The 18,770-nt window shown below is 39.4% G+C and overlaps 1 non-coding gene across 1 annotated transcript; it reads right to left on the bottom strand.

The window, feature by feature from the left end:
- Window positions 1–2,321: 2,321 nt before the first annotated feature.
- LOC119048092 (small nucleolar RNA SNORA57) lies at window positions 2,322–2,469 on the bottom strand. The gene has a single exon (XR_005082259.2). It is a non-coding gene; the product is annotated as a small nucleolar RNA SNORA57 (small nucleolar RNA).
- Between the last annotated feature and the right edge of the window lie 16,301 nt (window positions 2,470–18,770).

The following is an 18,770-nucleotide window of genomic DNA, read 5'->3' as shown; positions in this document are numbered from 1 at the left end:
GAAAAAACAAACTCAGACAGTAGAATGCATATTTAAATACTTAGTTGATTGCTATTAAAATTATAGATATGATAGAAAACTCAAAGAAATTTTGCAAAATATTGAAAGATTTGACTCAACAATAAAAAGTGGTATTAATACTAAAAATAACAGGTGAAATTATATTTTAAAAAATATATTTGATTGATTATGCTACTACAGTTGTCCCATTTTCTCCACTTTATTTCCTTAATCCTTGCACACCCACCCACATTCCCCTGCCTTAGTTCATGTCCATGAGTTGGACATATAAGTTCGTTGGCTTCTACATTTCTTACACAGTCCTTAACCTACCCCTGTCTATTTCCTACCTGCCACTTATGCTACTTGTTCACCGTACCATTTCTCCCTCTCTCTCCTTCCCCCTCCCCATTGATAACTCTACATGTGATCTCCATTTCTGTGTTTTTCTGTGTTCCTGTTTGCTTAGTTTATTTTTGTTCTAGTTTTAGTTTTTATTTTTAGGTTGGGTTGTTGGTAGCTGTGAGTTTGTTGTCATTTTACTGTTCATAGTTTATATCTTCTTTTTCTTAGAAAAGTCCCTTTAACATTTCATATAATAAGGGACTGGTGATGATGAACTCCTTTAACTTGACCTTATCTGGCAAGAACTTAATCTGCCCTCCCATTCTAAATGAAAGCTTTGCTGGATAGAGTAATCTTGGATAAAGATTCTCACTTTTCTTGGCTTTGAATATTTCTGTCCAGCTCATTCTTGCCTGTACAGTTTCTTTTGAGAAATCAGCTGATAGTCTGATCAGAACTCCTTTGTAGGTAACTGTCTCCTTTTCTCTTGCTGATGCTAAGATGGTCTCCTTATCTTTCATCAGAGTAGTGTAATTATAATATTCTTCGGTGCATGTTTCCTGGAGTCCAACTACTTTGGGACTCTGAGCTTTTTGGACTTCCTAAATGTCTATTTCCTTTGGCAGATTAGGGAAGTTATCCTTTATTATGTTTTCAAATAAGTTGTCAATTCCTTGCTCTTTCTCTTCTCCTTGTGGCATCCCTAGGATTCAGATGATGGAACATTTAAAGTTGTCCCAGAGGTTCCTAAGCCTCTCCTCTTTTTTTTGAATTCTTGTTTCTTCATTCTGTTCTGGTTCAATGTTTATTGCTTCCTTCTGTTCAAAACTGATGATTTGAGTCCCAGTTTCTTTCCCGTCACTGTTGATTTCCTGTACATTTGCCTTTTTATTTCACTTTTCATAATCTTCACTTTTTCCTCTGTTTTGCGACCATACTCTACCACTTCTGTAAGCATCCTGATTGCTAGTGTTTTGAACTGTGCATCTGATAGGTTGGCTGTCTCTTCCTCGATTACTTCTATTTTTTCCCAGAGCTTTGATCTGTCCTTTTATTTGGGCAATTTGTTTTGTTTGTTTTGGCGCACCTGTTACGTAGTAAGGGGTGGAGCCTTAGGTGTTCACCAGGGCTGGGCAACCCAGGTGCTGCCTTCTGGCTCTGAATGTGGGGGAGGGGTCTGAGAGAGAACAATGCTGCTCGTTCAGCTCTCTGCCTACTTTTACTCTCTTCCTTTGCTACTCACAGGCAAACTGGGCCCTTCTGGTGCTTATTCCCAGGTGGGTGGGTTCATGTACATTCTAGGACCGCTTGGGTCTCTCCAACGAACTCTTTTGTGAGACTGGGAGTTTCTCCCACTACCACCTCAACCCCCACAGGTGTTTTCAGTCAGAGGCTTCAGGCTTTATTTCCCTGCTGGGACTCTAGGTTGTGCGGTCTGTCTTGCTCCCCAATTGCTCCTCCTGGCTCATCTGCACGCCAGTGTGGGACTGCTCAGTCTGCAATCCGCTGCCTTGCCTGCCCCAGTCCACCAGCTGCCTCCTCACCATGTATCCTCTCCACCCCAGCTGCCAGTCTCTGCCCCTCCTATCAGTCTGGACAAATGTTTTTTTCTTTAACTCCTAGGTTGTCAGACTTTATACACTTTGGTTTTCTATCAGTTCTGGTTGTTTTTGTTTTTAAATTTGTTGTTGTCCTTCTTTTGGTTGTACGAGGAGGTACAGTGTGTCTACCTATGCCTTTATCTTGGCTGGAAGTCAAATTATCTTTATTTTAAATTGATAAGAATTACACTTTAAAAACCTGTGTGTTATAAAATAAATGACAAAGTTTTGCATAAAACAAGTATATTTAAAGTTTTGTTAATATAAATTTTATGTATGTACAACCTATTTTATATACTGCCATGTATTTACTTTATGAGAAAACTCTAAATGTATTATCACTTTGCTAACATTTTATTCTGAATTTTTTTGGATCCATGTTCTAGTGCTTGAGGATAAAGCCTGTGGATTGGAAACTGTCAGCACTGAGGACATGATGCTGAGGGTCCAGAGCCCTTTCCCTCTGTGTCCATACATCACGGGGACTGGGACTGCATGCCAGACTCCTGCCAAGAAGAGGAAGGTCTATTCTGAATCTTTAAGTTACACGTTTAATTGATCTTTCTCATGCTAAGATGTTCACATATCTTAACAACAAAACTATACTGACTTTATAAAATAAACTTGTGATTTATTTATTGTTTTGCTTATTCATTCAATAAAAATTATCACAAAATTAGCATTAGAAAATAGCAATGATTTGTTATATCACAACGTCTGTGAGTCAAGAATCGAGGTTTGAGTGAGATCACACAGCAGCAAAAATTCGGCTGTGGGCCAGGTCTGCAGCCTCGCTGGAGGCTTGAGTTTCTTTTCTAAGCTCATTCAAACTCTTGGCAGAGTTCACTACCTTGAGGTTTGTTCATCTAAAAATAAAAGGCCAAACTGAGAGGCAAAAAGCATTTCTTCAAGATCTAAAAAAAATTGCTATTCAGGAGTCACTGATTCCAGCAGATACCCAAGTAGTGTTTCAATGAGGGGATAAAGGCAAAGGGGTTTTATGAGAAAGGGAAGGAGGGTAATTACAGGAATATGAGGAAGGAATTTCTATGAGTGTTAATAAGCTATGTTATTCTTTAGTTGTCCATGGCGGTGCCAATTCTAAAGAATGCCTTTAATTTTCACTTTGGAAGTCAGGATGTCTGCTTTTCTGTAGCTTTGCAAACCATCATTTGGAACGTGACATTGGAGTGGCCCAGGCCAAAGGTTCCTTTTCCCAGTGTTAGCATCTAAAGGTCGGAGGAATGAGACCTGCTGGGCAGTTCCTCTGGGGTCGCAGCTTCAACCCCATTTCCAAGGGGCCCCGTTCATATCGTTGTCCACAGAGCACAAAACTGAAGTCACAGATTTTTGGCTGGCTGTCAAAGAGAGATGATTCTCAGCTGCTAGAGGCTGCCCATAGTTGCTACACCGCATTCCTCCACACAGAGGGGTAGTTGCTTCTTCAAGGTGAATGGGAAATGGCTGCTGAGGCTTCCGGTCTCTGTGACTTCTCCCATCTGTGTCATTTAGATGTGCCTTTAAAGGACTCACCTGTCCAGGTCAAAGTATAAAGGGGATATAGGGATTTTACACCAAGGACTGTAGGCTCATCTTAAATTCTACCTATGGTACTCATCTATTTCTATCATCCAGTATATGAACAGCTTAGATATTCTCTACCCCTTGCACCTATATGGTACAAATTAATGGTATAAAATTAATTCTAGTTTTAGTCTTAGTTTTTCTTAATTTTTATTGAATTCTACAAATGATCTACTGATGTCATTTTCTACCAACCTAGCATCATTTATTTCTTTTTGCTTCTTGGTATTGTTCAGTTTGGCCATGATATATTTATTTGTTTTGCAGAAGTAGCTTGTTAACTTACAAAGACTCTAACAAATTTTCAGGATACAGGAAAGTAAATGTTTGTTGGACAGAAATAAACTCAAATCCATTCCACCTTGTGAGGAGGGAGCTCATTTTAGGTTTTGTTAAAAGGTTAAGAAGATAGCAATATATGCAAAAATTATTTTTTTTCTCCAACAGTGTCCCTAAAATAAACTCAGTGAGGGCAACACCTTGCAAACTGTAGCAGGTGATTATTTTGTCAAAAATAGGCATTTAATTAATATTTTAAAGTGAATGAAAGGTTTAATGAATAATCCAGAACTTTGATCCACCCCTGACACTGTCAAAGATCTTGTGTAGACATATCTTAATCCTAAAAACCTCTGGTCTGTACAATATCATGATACTCTCTTCGCTCTTCTGTGAGCTTAAACAAACTATGTCAAAGACAGTAAAAAAAAGTGTTGTAGTAATGAATGAACATATGAATGAATGTTTACATCATGAATGCCATAAATGAATAAAATGCCATTAGTAGTTGAAAACAGATCAGCCTGATTCCAATGTTTTCCATTTTTATTACACAATGGTCATTGGTCGTTACCCACTGTGACCAATGTTCTCGAGTTCTTCCAAAGGGAAAAGCTGAGGATTCCTCAAAATTCTGCTAATCAGATTTATTTCCAAAATGTAATATGTAAATATATATTTTAATGTATGCTTTATAAATTTTAAATAATGAAGAATATTTTAAGTGCATGAATAAAAGTGCAGATTAATGCATCCAGCATCCATGTACCTAATGCACAACTTTGAAACTGAACATGAGTCACATTTGTTTCTGCTTCTTTTGAGAAATAAAATCCTCCTAATATATTTGAGACCCACCACAAGCATATTCCTGATTACATTTCCCTAATCATTCCAGAGGTGATCACTACCAATCACTCATCTTCTGCCAACCTTTTTTGCATTCTCATACTTTCACTACATATGCTTTCTTGCACAGGTTTTTTATTTTTTAAGTAATAGCAACATGTGGGTATAATTCTGGCACATAATCTTTAATCATCTTTTTGAGATTTATCCATATCGATACATGTCATTCTAGTTTTAACTTCTGCATAAATCTCATAAATAAACTACAACTTAGTTATTCTGTTACTGACATTTCAGATTGTTTAGATTTTTTATTATGACATATAATACTCTAATAAATCTTTTGTGTAAACATTATCAGACACAACAATTTCTCTGCAGTATTCAAAGATCTGTCTGGACAAAGTCCAGCCATTGTTAGTACAATGAGAACAGTTGGACGACATTGATGTAACCTGGCAGCCAAGGAGAGTGGACTAGAATGCGCATGTGTGAACAATGACGACTTCACTCTACTAGTCAGTGGGGGCAGTAGTTGCTGTTGAGTGAGCATATGCACTGTGTTGCTTTCACATTTAAAATGAGCAATTAGAGCATCAAATTTTGCATTAAGCTTGAACATCCCTCCACAGAAACTATTCGGTTGATGGAGAAGGCTTTCTGGACGATGCATGAGTGTAGCACAAGTAAAAGTGTGGTGTAAATGCTTCAAATATGGTTGTCAATCTGCTGAAAATGAGCCACATTCTAGAAGGCCTGCCACAAGCAGAACACCTGAGAATGCTGAATATATGTGGGCTGCAGTCAACAAAGATTTGTGACTGACAGTGTGAGAACTATAAGCTGATCTGGGGGTTGCAAAAACTACTGTCTTTGAGATTTTGATGCAGGACCTTGGCTTGAAATGCATTGTGGAAAATTTGTTCTGCAGCTTCTGCTACCAGAGCAGAAGCAACATCATATTACAGTTGGGAGAACTGTGTGAGGTCCCAAGGTACCTACCTGGAAGTGGACTAAGGTATCATTGTCCCAAGTACATTTCTTGTGTCTTATATCTTCTTCAATAAATGTCTCTATTTTTTAGTGCATGGATGGGTACTTTCTGGACATACCTTGCTTACCAGGAATTGAATTTAGGATTATAGAGAAGTTTGAAACAATCTTTGAATGAGACATTCAAATTCTGTCTGTAAAGCGTGTTCCAAATTTATTCCTCACTAGAATTGCATCGGAATTTTTTTCTCCAAATTGGGGCTAACATGCAAAATTGTATGACATCTGACAGGTCTGAAATGTTATCTTCTTTTAATTTGAATTTTCTTATTTCAAGATCGAACAACTTTTCATATACGTCATTTGCCATTGGTGTTATTTTTCTCAAAGTTGACAATCATACCTTCTGAGCCTTATTTTCTATTGGTTCTTTTAGTTCAATTCATTTATTTAACTCTTTTTATATTCTGCATACTAATCCTTTTGAATATCCACACATTTAAAATACACCCTTCAATAGGTGGATACACAGCATCCTCCCCAAACCAAAGAACAACAACAAATTTAAAAACAAAAAACATGCCCTGGCTGGTGCAGCTCACTGGGTTGAGCACCAGACTGTGAACCAAAGGGTTGCCAGTTTGATTCCCAGTCAGGACACATGCCTGGGTTGTGGGCCAGGTCTCCAGTAGAGGGTTTTCAAATGACAACCACACATTTATGTTTCTCTTCCTCTCTTTGTCCCTTCCTTCCCCTCTCTAAAAATAAATAAATGAAATCTAAAAAAACAAAAACAGAACTGCCAGGAAATAGAATTGCATAGAAGTCCAACAACCAAGGAGTTAAAGAAGAAACATTCATCCACACTGGTAGGAGGGGTGTAGACGGGCAGCCAGGGTGGAGAGAACTTGCAGCAAGGCAGCAGCAGGGGGACTGGGCGAGGCAGCAGCTGGCAGAATGGGCGGTCCCATTTTGCATGCAGAAAACCTAGAGGAACAAGTGGGGAGCAAGACAGACCGTGCAACCCAGGGTTTCAGTTCAGGGAAATAAAGCCTCAAAACTTCTGACTGAAAAAAACCTGTGGGCCCTACCTGGTGTGGCTCAGTAGATTGAGTGCCAGCCCACATCCCAAAGGGTAGCCAGTTCCATTCTCTGTCAGGGCACATGCCTGTGTTGCAGGCCAGGTCCCCAGTAGGTGGCACATTAGAGGCAACCACACATTGATGTTTCCCTGTCTTTCTCCCTCCCTTCCCCTCGTTTTAAATAAACTCTTTAAAAAAATTTAAAAACAGTCATCTGTGGGAGTTGAGGTGGCAGGAGAAACTCCCAGCTTCACAGCATAGTTCATTGGAGAGACTCACAGGGTCTTAGAATGTACGCAAACCCACCCACCCAGGAACCAGCACCAGAATCACCCAATTTGCTTGTGGGTAGCAGAGGAAGTGAGTAAAAGCCAGCAGAGAGCTGAACGAGCAATACTGTTCCTTCTTGGACCCCTCCCCCACATACAGAGCCAGAAGGCAGCACCTGGGTTGCCCAGCCCTGGTGAACACCTAAGGCTCCACCCCTTACTACGTAACAGGTGCGCCAAAACAAACAAACAAAACAAATTGCCCAAATGAAAGGACAGATCAAAGCTCTGGGAAAAAACAGAAGTAATCAAGGAAGAGACAGCCAACCTATCAGATGCACAGTTCAAAACACTAGCAATCAGGATGCTCACAGAACTGGTAGAGTATGATTGCAAAACAGAGGAAAAAGTGAAGATTATGAAAAGTGAAATAAAAAGGCAAATATACACGGAACCAACAGTGATGGGAAGGAAACCGGGACTCAGATCAACAGTTTTGAACAGAAGGAAGCAATAAACATTGAACCAGAACAGAATGAAGAAACAAGAATTCAAAAAAGAGGAGAGGCTTAGGAACCTCTGGGACAACTTTAAATGTTCCATCATCTGAATCCTAGGGATGCCACAAGGAGAAGAGGAAGAGCAAGGAATTGAAAACATAACTGTGTTGTGACCCTCCAAGGCCAGGCAGGTCCATGGTATTTGTGCAGATGGAAAAATATCCATGGAGCCGTTGGGATGTCTGGCATGTCTGTATCCATGGCTGAGCGAGCCATGCACTCTGCAAGCTGCATGTCTATCTGCATGGCTCATGTCATGGCCCTTGCTCCCCATCATGGCAACCATCATGGCATCTGTCCCCTTTTGTGTCTCTCATCATCATCACCCCCAGCAGGGAGTCCCTACCTGTTTAAGTACTAGAGGGGAGCAAAGCCAGCAAGATGCCAGAAATTATATAACATAACTCTGTGCATGTGAGTCCCCTTCTTGTTATGGAAACAGTTTATTGGAGACAGTCTCAAGGCTTTGAGAACACTAGTTATCAGGCCTCTCTAAGGCTATGGGGATACTGCTTCCCTTAGCTACCCACACACCTTGGTGAGGAAGCCAGACTGCCTCCACTTACCCTACAACCCATCCCTTCTGGATTTCTCGCCTTACAAGCTACACGAGGATGTCTTCTGTGAAGTCCCTTGGCAAGGAGGACAGAGCTCTGCCCCAAGAACCCACAACAGCAGTACAGGCTACAGCAAGCAAAACAGAAGCACTGCCGTAGCAGCAGTACAAGCTTCAACAGCATACAGCCAAAACACAGGTAATCAGGCCACCCCTCAGTGCAACAGCCGGTCCAGTTCCAATAGAGTAAGGCCACTCATGTGGGCCACCCACCCAGAAGGTCCAGTGGGAACAGCAGCCCACGCATCATCCCATGCCACCCGGCAATGTCCTAGAATATGGGCCTGAGTCCAGCCCACCTGGGCTTGTCCTTTGGAGTTTTCAATGCAAAGGGACACTGCTCCAGCCAGCTTCATGGCCTCAGCTGGGAGCCACTCTGAGCAAACCCATACAGAGTAGCCGCTTAACGGCCTGGGCCGGTCATACCACTGCTCAGCCCTAGCCTAGATGTCCGTCCAGGTAGCACACCACAAGGGACATTTGCTGTTATACTGTCTCTGAAGCCAAGTCAAATTTGAGACCAAAGCAGGAGAGATGCGCCATGGGAGGCCGGCTGACGAGCTGACGGTACAGCCTCTCTGGCCAGCAGGGCAGCGTACACTGCAGCCAACCGCTTTTCAATCAAGAATACGCTACCTCTGGAGCTCCCCTCCATGGCTGGGACCAGAAACCCGAGGGCTGACAAAGCTGTTCTGATTGTTGCCACAAACCCATCCAAAGCCTTCCCGTGTCACAAGCACGTGTAGCTCACAGCGTCTAACAGGATATTTCCTCCCTCTTCTTAAGGGGTTGGCACAACCAAAGGGCCCTTTAGACGGACAGGATGGGCCTCTTTGGGTCACACCCCTGGGGCTTGGACAGATAATGTAGGCCTGCACCAGACACAGCTGCATTTGCACAGCACTGGTGCGCCTCCAGGGTGGGCGCCGATTGTTGGCACCGCCACTGCATCCCCTCAGGCTGCTGGGTCTCTGTTTCTGCAACTCCAGAGACTGCTGTCTCTGTGGCTCCAGGCGCTGCTGTCATCTTCTGGGGCCTCTCTGACAGGTCCCACACTCGCCTGCCGCCAGCGCCACCGCAGCTCTCGGGCCCTCTCTTTATCAGTGAGCTTTCTAGTGCCAGTGCCTGCTTGCCCATCTTGTGGCAGCTCCAGCCCTCTTTCCCATAGAACTGCAGGGTCTCAGTGCTGGTTCTAACAGCTCACATGGCTGCCCCTCCTCCTGGAACATGGCTGCAAAGCGGGGCTCTGAGAGCATGGCCTTGACCCACAGGCTGCTGGCCTACAGGGGTCCCTGCCTGGTTCATAGAGTTAAAGAAGAAGAGTTGTTGCAATTTAAACAACAGAACAAGCTCTAGTGGAGGTTAGAGCGTGTTCCCTAAGAGCAAAGATTGCCTTTTATGTTTTGATTGAACCCATTTCTGGGCCTTACCTCTCTCTGCTCTCCAGCAGCAATATAACAGAATAGTACCTTCCGATACCGCATGTTCTCTCTCCTTGGGCTTAGGATAAAAGAACATGAGCTTCCCAATGTCACTCCTGAAATAATTTTGTCTTTTAAAACAATGATGTAAGAATCAGCTGATGGATTTCTATGTAAATGAATTTTTATTGTCCCGGTCACTCCTGTAACATCTGATTAGTGGGGATGGATGGGACCTTAACACCTTTAATATTGATTTCTACATTTCAGCCAAATTTTTCTGGTGTTTAAGTCCTCAGAGGACACTTTTTGAAAAACAAAATGCCCATTCTCAGATGTAAATGAAACATTTTGTGATTTGGAGTCCTTCCCCGCCTCAATTATCCTGCAGAGGCTCGCTTTCCTTCCTGTCCAGTTCTGATTGCCCCACGCTGAACGATGACCCCACTGGTGTTGCAAGATTGGTGTTGTATTTGAATACATCCCAGTTCTCCATTTGTGTCTGAATTATGTTTGGTTTATTAAATGCGAAAAAAGTAGTAACACACTTCAAGGTAAAGTAGACTACTAGGTTGCAGACCTTTGATTATAATCTTGTGGTAAAATAATGTTGGGGAGCTGGTATTAGTGGGTAAGGGGAGCTTTTGGGGAATAGGAAGAGAGTATAAATCATGTGAGCCCATTCTTCAGGATTAAAATATATTCAAATTTTAAACTTATTTCTTCAAAAGTAACTAATAAAAAAGTTAAAATATAAGTTTAATGTGCTTTAACAAGTACAATCAATTTGAATTTTGTGGTGTTATGTTCCTCTAAAGTGAATGAAGATCATAATGTAATACATTCCTTTATCTGATTCTGCACATGATATAAAATGTTTAAACCTGTGAAATACAACTAATTTCCTTATTATGGTTTTATATTTTTGATGTTTCCTCCCTTCTTGTTCTTCTAAAGAAGCTCCGAAGGAGATAGATGTGATTTATGGCAGGTTATTGGAGTAAACAGAAATATCATTCACACATTTCAGCAGTCAAGCATTAAAAGCACACAATAGCATAATAATAAATTGCTCACATTAACTTGCCTCTAAAAACTGAAAAACATTACAAGAAAGTATCATTTAAAAATTGTCATAATTCCATGTTCTTTTGGATGTATAACTGTCATTATTTACTACTATTTTGAACTGTTTTCAATATTTCAGCTTCCTATTCACCTCAATCCAAATAAAGTGAAAATTTGAAAGGCATGGAGAGTCCAAATGCTGTTATAAATTATAAAATACAAACATAGAGAAAATATGACTGAGAAAAATAAACAGATGTTATTTTTTTATTTGTTAGTATTTTATGACAATGCTATTGCCTGAGATTATTTCCTCTTCTAACAAATTCTCGAGGAGATGAGACATCTGTATAAAAATCAGGTCTGCGACATGTACGCACTTCAGAGCACGTGGGGCTCATCCAAAAGTGCCCTCTGCAGACGAAGGGAACAAAACCGGTCTGTTGTGCGTGAAACATGAGACCGCATTGTGCTCAACCCAGAGCCAGCACGTTGGGAATCAACTGCCTTCTGGATCCAGGCAGGAGTAGCTAGCGATGAGAATGGGGCCCCCATCTGAAACTGAGCCTCCAGGGGTGCCTGACACTCCTTCAGAAGAAATCGAGGTCTCATGACAGCCCCCATACCAGATCCAGGTCAAGGTTGAATATACGGCCCAACAGCCCAGAGAGTTCTTGGAAAACAGATCTCATTGGGCCTCACATTACATCCAGAGAGTTTCACCAGAACGGGACTCCACCTGCGGCTTCCTTCGGGTTCCGATCAGACATTCGGAAGTGTTCGCTGACTCGGCCAGTCATCCAGGCCCTCCAGCTCACACAGAACTAGGCTGTCGTCCAGTGTTGTCCACACATCTGAGGCTGAGGAAGGAAGGTCATAGACAGACTAAACTGTCTATTTATAAGTAACTGCCTCGGGTAATCCTCTTGAAACCAAGATCCGACCTAAATTATTCAGACTCTCCAGGACATGCTAGGGGCCCTGTGGATCTGATGGATGACTGTGGACCCTGCCTGGAGTCCCCTCACATTGCGAACTCTGTTTGCGGCCTTCAGGGCTTGCACTTGTGTATGGGTACCACAACCAGGTCCTCATCACTGTGATGCTCACGTGACAGTGCATAATGAAGCACAACCCTGGAGGGCCTGTGTGATAGGGAGGTTCATACTTCATTCTCCACCTGAAGGACCAAGTGATAGAGTTGAAGACTTGAGCTCCAGACAAGATCCTATTCGCGATGCTTCAGGCTCCATCACAGGCAGTTCTAAAACTTGAATAGCGGGCTTCAGAGGGACAGCTGCCTTCCCTACACTGGACTTGGTACATAGCCAGGGTGTTACAGTTTTCTGGAGAAGGTCATAGTTAAGAATTCAGGGACCTACAGGTCCAGCCATGCTCATGGGCACTATGGCTAGTCCAGAAGCTCCTTTAGAAGCCTTGTGGGAAAACCAACTGACTCTGAAAATATGCTTTTATACCCTACCAACTACCCGGAATAGATACATAAGTAATAAATACTTTCTTACCATGTTTTTATCATAGGTAGTTAACTCGTTATTAACAAAGAGAACAAAAGAAATTAACACATTGTGCTTAATAAACCAGGGAGCATAAGCCTGCTGGCTTCATCAGCTTCACACCCTGAGGGATCATAGTTTTGCCCCACCAAAGGGATGTACACTCCTCCCTCCCTCCTTCCAGTACTGGATTGTTGGGGAGGAAAGTGCTTGACTAAAGATGTCTGCCAGTCAGACTAGGGGCCGTAGATCTATCAAAGCCCACAGAGGTTTGGGAAGTTGACTGGTTCTTTTGAAAATGCACATGGCCTGTTCCAAACTCAAGCCAGTATAAATCCAGTGGAACAGAGAAGCTCTTCCTCGCTTTCTCCCCTTCTCTTCCTCTCTCCCCTGACCCCTCTCTCTGGAACCCACACTCGCCCTGTGTGTTTGCACATTCTCTCTCACCCAGGAACATGCAACCATGTGAGTCTAGCAGCTCCTGGGGCCCATGGCAGTCTGCATAGACTCACAAGAACCAAGCTTTAATATGAAGCAGAAACTGGACACCAGCTTTTGTTTTGTCCTTGCTGAAGACACAGTTGTACTTTGTCCACAGTGGAATGGAGGAAGATGGGAAATTGGAAACCCATGGGCAGACTTCCACAGAAATCATCCATATTGCCACACCACGGTCTCTGGTGTGTACGTCCTTGGAATACTTTGTTGTGATACCCTGAAAGAACCTTCCTTCCACTGAACGCAGTATGATCTGCTGTGCCTGAGTCCATCAGTCGTGGCATCCTTGCGTTCCTGGCTGGTTAACCTACTACCTGACTCTCTACCATTTGCTATATTTAAGGTTTCATAAGCCAGGCCTTGGGACACTGACTTCACTGTGTCCATTATATGCTGTAATTATGAACACTTCCATCATCTTCTCCTTATAGGGGAAAATACTCTGCCGACTTGACTAAGATTTTTTCTTATTACCAGCAATTGAATTGTATGCAACTTTTGCTTCATTATGTGTCATTAGAAGAATTGCCAAGTCCAAGTCCTGCACACCTGGGCACTTTTATCCCTCACAGTCCAAAACAGTGGGCTAGTGAGTAAATGGTATTAAAAAGTGGGATATTCTTAATACTGGAGTCAGAGAAAGTCTCCCAGATGGGCTGTTATTTGAGTAGGTCATTGAATCGTATGAAACAACAAGTCATGCAGAACTGGCAGGAAGAGCTTTGAATGATTTTGTTAACACCACAAAGCTCAATTCCTTGCAAGTTAAGCAGGAAGCCAAGAACACCCAGAGAACAGATCCAACCCTAAAGATTTAGAGTTGTGGGAGTAGCAAAACTCCATCAGCTATATTGCTGGAGAAGGGAAAAAAGCAGCGTTTTTATTGGTATTTCATTTAAGTGCTGTTATATACAAGTGTTTCTATTACTTCTTATCATCTGCAGTAATACATCTTTATAAGTATAATTGAATAAAGTGCCACTACCCATATATTCCCTGCCTAGTTAATGACTCTAATACTAATTGAAAAGCGTCTGCAGTATCATAATTCCATCAATAAATCTATGTATTTATAGCTATGCTCTCAACAGAGTATCTCATTGTTTTGACCTGGTGCCATTTTAGCAACAGGCAATAAAAAAGGGGGAGAAATAAGATCTTCCAGGCAAACCTTCCTGCTGCTCATGCACACATATTTTTCAAGTCTAGGAAAATAATGCTTTTTAAAGCATTTTCCTTCAACTTTCTAGACCTGGATTTCATTGTTCTTAATTTATATGACATTTCTTGATAACGACTTCGTCGGACTATCCGTAAATTGTCTGTGAGAGCATTCTATTTTCCTTTTTGTCATTCACCTTCTGTTATACAATAGGATTTTAATTACATTTGAAAGATTTTTTTAGAGGATCTCTAATAATAATGTTCCCATTGCTAGCCTAAAGCTCTTTCTCCTATTCACCCCTCTCATCTCTACTAATACGATTTTCTTAGTTTGGAACCTGCATTCCGCATTAACCACAAATCCAGATAGGGGCAGGGAGAGTTCATGCTTGAAAAGTTGGTAGTTTTTATTCTGACACTTAAACTGTCCACTTTTATGTGGCACATATAAGCTTTTTTGCTCAGTGAGGCAAGTGTTGCTTAGAATTCATAGGACTCTATTTCGAAGCTCATTCCCCTATTATAGCCCCAAATGGTATAGGAGTAAAAACTATGTGTGTGTTACTGAGTATGTATTCAGTGTCAAGGAGACAGCTATGTAATGGTGAGTAAGTAGTGACCAAAACTGGTATGTGACTATCATTCTCATGGAGATGAGCCAAGAAATGAGATAATTAATGGTACAATGATCATTTAGTAACTATTGTGTTTAAATTTAGTAATTATTTTGTTCAAATAAACTTTTTTAAAAAACAGAATTTTCATGGGAGGAAATAGTGTCTTAACCTCGTCTGGAATATAACACATGATGTCTCTGGGAAAGAAAGTGGGTGAGACGGGAAAGCTGGTGAGTATTTCAGTTCAATGATAATAAATCAGAAAAACATTTGATGTTTGAAAAATGGAAAAAGGCTGATCCGTTTGGAGCCTAATGAGTAAAAGAAGATTGTCAGGAGTTTGAGCTGGATCAGAGTCAAAGGAGAGATTAGCTGTCAACTAAAGACTAAAGTTGTCATTGCGGTAACAAAACAGGACAATAATTAGCTGCACTTGAAGCCCAATACTTTCAAATATGAAAACTATAAGCAGCAAAAACAATTATATAATAAAAAGATTAACAGTTAATACAGCTATATAATGTACATTATCTAGATAAACTTAGGAGGTACACTTTCTTATTATGAGACAATTAATGATAATAATCTTTTGAATAATAAGAAAAAAGAAAATAATATGTTAAAATTAACTACAGGGGATAGCATGCCTACTATTGAATAAAATATTCTTAAGTGACATTTAAATGATTAGATACATAGTAATATTAGATCCTGAGTCTTTCAAGAAAATATTTCTTTGGTATCATTTAAAAATAGAGTGTTAATTTTGACTTCTCCAAAGCCAGGAGGACCAAAATTCCAAAATCACAGAGCATTTCTAAGATAAATCTATAATCCAGATTTTAAAAATAAAGGAATATAATTTAAATTTTATTACATAAAATAAGATTTATTATCATGTATTAGAAAATTGTTTTTGATTTTTTTGGACTAGGCTTTTCCTGAAAAGTTATTTCTTTATTTTAATTTAAACTGTATACCCTTAGCCCTGTTTTCTACATTGGTAACATAGAATAAAATTCTACTACAACATCTCAACCAGATATCAACACAAATATAGTCATGTAATAAAATGTTTCCATCTTCCTTACATAGGTAGCTACACAACTTTCACCCCATCAGTGCTCCATCCTTAACTCCGGGCAACCACTGATCTGTTTAACATTTTTACACTTTTGTCATTTTAAGAGTACTATATTAATGAAGTACAAAAATCTGTAGATTTTTAGGGTTTGCTTTATTCAGTAATCAACATAATCCTCTGGATATTCATCCAAATTGTTGTGTATATTAATAGTTTGTTTCTATTTACTGCTGAGTAGTATTTTATGGTATGGCTATACCATGGTTTATTTAACCATTTACCAGTGAGAAAGATATTTGGATTATTTTCAGTTTGGAGTTATTACCAATAAAGTGCCTGTAAACACTTTGTTCAAACTTTTATGTGAAATAGTTTTCTCTGGGGTAGATGCCCAAGCGTGCAACAGCTAGATAGTATAATGACAGCATGTTTATTTGTTTAAACTGCAAAACTCTTTTCCAGGGTGCTTACACCATTCTACATTCCTACTGGTAATGTATGAGTGGTGGAGTTTCTCCACATTCTAGTTAATATGTGGTGTTGTCCCTATTTCTTAATCGAAATAGTTTGATAATTGTATAGTGATATTCCTTTATAACTTTCATTTGTATTTTGATGGCTAATGATATCCAATATTATTTCATGGACTTCTTTTCCATCTCTTTCTTTTCATTGGTGAAATCCCTCTTGATATCTTTTACCTATTTACTTAATGAATTATGCATTTATTTATTACTGTTGAGTTTTATAAGCTCTTTATAGGTTCTCATTCTAAGGGTTTAAGGTTTTATTTGTTGTTGTTTATTTATTTTTTTACTTAATCCTTATATTTCCTCTTAGGCTTCATTGAGATATTATTGACATACAACACTGTAATTTAAAATACAGAGTGATAATTTGATATACTTATATACTGCAAAATGCACATCCCAATAAAAATAGAACCAAATAGAGCATCCAGCAATCCCATTTCTGGATTTATATGCAAAGAAAAGAAAACAGGATATTGAAGAGATATCTGTGCTCTCACATTCGTGGAAGTATCATATGCAGTAGTCAAGATACGGAATCAACCTAAGAATTCATCTAAGGATAGATCACTGAAGAAGATGTGGCCTCACCACACACATACCGTACAATGGAATGTTCAGGCAAGAGGAAGAAGGAGACACTGCCAGTTACAGTCCCAGTATCCAATATAAGTGTATCCTCTGCTTGTGAGAATTTCCGATTTCAGTATTAAACAAAATGAAGAATAACAGAATAGGTTAAACTCTTTGGATTACATTTCCACTTTTTAATTTGAAAAGAGTGTTTTAAAGCACATGTCATATTTTTGGTATATCTTAAGTAAGAATTTGAAACTTGGGAAGAAATGCAAGAAATGCACAATGGTTTTGACTATTTCATATTTTAATGTAGAAATCCCCTGTTATATTTGAAGTGTAGTAAAATGCATTGTAGAAGCAGCATGGTTTAAAGTTTTGATATATGTGTGTACAGTTTCTAGCTCTAAAATTACTAGTTGTGTAACAAAGGTCAAGTCATAGAATCTGATTATCATAGTACTTTTTACTTTAAAATGGGCATAATAAAACTCATGTAGTTTATCCTATAGAGTGTAGAAAAAATGGAATATTTATTATAGTCAATATATTTTCTAAGCTGCAATATGTGAACTATTACATTTATCCCACCCTTATAAAAATGTATAATATATTCTGCACTAGTTTTTATTATGACCCTAAAAAGGTACCATTTGTGTTTTTTAACACAAAAGAGTTTTGATCTGTATCCACTTCAAAAATGTTAAATATGTGCAATATAATAGTACTTATTTTTTATATTACATTGCATATTTTACTAGATAAATGATAATCTGGAAAATTATAGAAGCATAGAAAATAAAGGCAGCATTGTATAATTTTAGGAACACACTAATAATATGTAATTTATCCCGCTTAATTAGAGTTTAGCCAATAACAATATTCACATCTGGAGGCCAATTAAAATTTGATTTCTTTAATTGCTATTGCAAGTTTCTGCCACTTCTTTTTCTGTTTTCCACCTGGTTGGAAATCCATTGCCAAAAGACAATCTAACCTTTAACTTGTCACTAGGAGAATTTACTGAGCATGTTTATGTAGAATTCAAATGAGACCAGACAGAAGGGTAAATTTTCTGAGGTGGGCTTGAAGGTAAACAGCTGTCAGTGAACTATGAATCATCTCAAAGGCACATTAGCAAAACTCATTTTAAAAAGAATAATTATTTTGCATGTTGAAAGGAATAACCGCAAGGACCCTGTGCTCACTCTTAATTTGCTGTCTAACTCACAGCTTCCTTGGGGAAGCAATGTGATGAGCTGCTCAAGGATATTTATTTATTTGTTTACTTATTTATTTATTTATTTATATTTAAATAAGTTTCTTTTGTCTGGATACTGAAATGAATGTGGGGAGGAAAACTGAAATGTCCTTTCTCACACAGAGAGGTAGAAAGCTATCAGTACTTCTCTTCTGGGTCTAACTTCCAACCTAAGTTTAATTGCTTAAAACTGCTCAGCTGGTGACTTGTTTTTTTCTTGTTTGTGTTCTCTAAAGCAATGTTATGGTGCCTCTGTTAATGAACTTGATGGTTTGGGCTTCTCTTTCTTTTGCTATTTTTATTTAATCCATGAATATGAGATAATCTCTATGCATTCAGATGAATAGTTCACAATGAAAATGTTTGTCTAACACCCTGTCTTATGCTTTTAAAATATAATTTATTTAAATGTAAATGACAGAAGAAACTTTATGCTGATGCCTGCAACAGAAAGCAAAACAATATTCATTAAACAGTTGACCCAGCAACAGAACCTGGAGATGCCAATGGGTAACACAGCATTCATTGGAGTATTCATGCTTGTTATTGACGTTTTAAAATGTCCCAAATTACATTCTGATTCAGAGTCAAACATCATGACATTGAGACATTTCTGTCTAGAATACAGCTTAATGATTTTGCTTTTAACCCTGAATGTATTACTCAGTCTCTGTGTGTTTTAATTTCCATGATTGTGATCCCGGCTTTAATAAAACACGTGTGACAATTTCCACTTCCCGGGAGTTTGCAGCTGCAGAAACTGTATAAATTATAAAATCACAAATTTAAATGCTTTGGTCAGGACTAGATGGATTAAAATTCTATTGAAGAAAAAATCCATTAGTTATAGCTGATT

Source organism: Artibeus jamaicensis, unplaced genomic scaffold (genome assembly GCF_021234435.1).
Source record: "Artibeus jamaicensis isolate MK-2021 breed Jamaican fruit bat unplaced genomic scaffold, CSHL_Jam_final scaffold_537, whole genome shotgun sequence".
Taxonomy (NCBI): Eukaryota; Metazoa; Chordata; class Mammalia; order Chiroptera; family Phyllostomidae; genus Artibeus; species Artibeus jamaicensis.
The sequence above is the reverse complement of the archived record's forward strand: the minus strand, read 5'-3'. Positions and strand labels throughout refer to the sequence as shown.